This window comes from Macrotis lagotis, chromosome 1 (genome assembly GCF_037893015.1).
Source record: "Macrotis lagotis isolate mMagLag1 chromosome 1, bilby.v1.9.chrom.fasta, whole genome shotgun sequence".
Classification (NCBI taxonomy): domain Eukaryota; kingdom Metazoa; phylum Chordata; class Mammalia; order Peramelemorphia; family Peramelidae; genus Macrotis; species Macrotis lagotis.
In genome coordinates this window covers 205,584,296-205,586,489 of record NC_133658.1, presented here as the reverse complement: position 1 = coordinate 205,586,489, position 2,194 = coordinate 205,584,296, and positions in this window count along the sequence as shown.

Below are 2,194 nucleotides of genomic sequence, written 5' to 3'. Positions count from 1 at the left end.
CTAATACTATTTTTGAAGGTCTATTGCCTTTCTCTTATTGTTGCTTTTGTTGTTGCTCACTTGTGTCAATTGTGTCTGACTTTTCATGATCCTATTTGGAGTTTTCTAGACAAAGATACTGGAGTGGTTTGCCATTTTCTTCTCCAGTTTATTTCACATATGAGGAAACTGAGGTAAACAGTTAAGTAACGTACCAAGGCTTATATAACTAGTAAATATCTGAGACACAGATTTGAATTTAGGACTAACCAATTCCAGGTGAACCTCTCTATCCTGTGCCCTCTCTTCCTTTATTGCCTACCCTGGCATTCATCTTCTCTATACTTATTTTAACAGAAATTGGTTGCTGGGTAATTGCTTAGTTGAGTTAATTAATTTTAAAAGATTTTTTTAATTAAAGATGTTTATTATTGACAAGCATTGTATAAATGCTGGGACTACAAATACAAATAATAATAATAAGAAGAAGATAATGCCTGTCCACAAGTAGTTCCAAAAGGAGATAACACACATAAAAGAAAATAGTAACTCAGGAAGGGTTTTTGGAAGTTTATTTTGGAAGTTTATAGTGATGAACAGTGGAGATACTGGGAAGTAGATTGATATATCCATTCTTGTAGCAATGTCATATTAATTTGGTTATATTTCAGCACTGGAAAATGAGGAAGATATGACATTATAAAGATGACTTAGGACTTATGTGAATCATGACTGGAACACACCTAGATATAGTGGGTCTTGTGAAGCTATTACCAATCAGGTCAGAGTGGGTCCTGAGGGACGATTCTAAAATTAAAAGTGTTGGTTGACAAGGTCTCTTATGCATCATTTTCTTTAGACAATTTGTAATTTTTATCCTCATCACAATCATTTCCTTATATGCTATGACTACCCTGTCATTCCTTCACAGAATTCTATATAAATTTTTTGCCATAGTATCATTCCCATCCTTTCCCTGATCTCTTTAAAATCAATTTTTCTGGGGTGGCTAGGTTGCACAGTGGATAGAACGCTGACCCTGGAGTCAGGAGTACCTGAGTTCAAATGTGGCCTCAGATACTTAATAATTGCCTAGTGTGACCTTGAGCAAGTCACTTAAACCCATTTCCTTAAATAAAAAAAATTAAATGTGGTTATTCCTAGATTTTAAGCTGTAGCATGAACTCCTGATCCATTTTCAGACATCATCTTCCTAATGAGTTATTGACTTCTCAAACCACTTTTCCTCTTCTATACCCTTTACCTTCAGTGGTCAGCAATGAGAAACATTCAAACTGTGCTCCTAAAGTTATCATTTTCTTGAAGATGCCAAACTTCAGAATCTATGGAAGTGCTGATTGTTGTCTTTTTACTCCTTTTAACTTTAAAAGAGTTCTATCTTTGCTGTAAAATACTATATTATTAATGTAATTAGAATTGCCAAATTACTTTTTCTTACAAATTAAGTGAAAGGTTTTCTTTTTTTAATTGTTGTTTGCTGATTTTTAAAAGAAAATATTTTCCCCTTAAATTTTATTTTGGAAATTTTGATAAATCTTATCAAGTCTATATTTAGAATGTTATTATATATATATATATATATATATATATATATATATATAAATTAATTTTGAAAGGATTTATTTCTGTGATTTGACTAGTCCTTTTTAATAGGTACCTGTTACCAGAGCCACTCCTCTACCCTTCCATGTTCCAGCAGTATTGTTTAAATCAAAAGCATATAGTTTATGCCAGAGGAAAATACCTTTTAATAATAAGGAATGCTGAGCTAAGAAAAGAGGATATAATGCTTAGAATCATATCTTATACTACAAGTATCAGAAGGGTTGTAATTAGAGAGATTGAATATGTTCTTCTTTGCCACAGAAACCAAAATTTCTAATCACAAGCAAAAAAATGGCAGAGGTCGAATTCAGCTCAAAGTAAAGAAAAACTTCCTAGCATTTCAAGTTTTCCAAATGCAGAAAGGCAGTGAATTCTCCTCCATTGAAGGAATTCAGGAAAAGGCTATGTGACCACCTGTTGGGAATATGACAAAGAATTATTTTCAGATGCTGTTGGAGGTCCCTTCCAATTCTGAGATTTAATGATTCTGTGAATCTTACAAAAAAGAGTACATATATAGCATTCTTGATTTTTTGTTCATAATCTCCCTGATTCTTTTTTGATTCAGTGACTATCACAATAAGGGCAT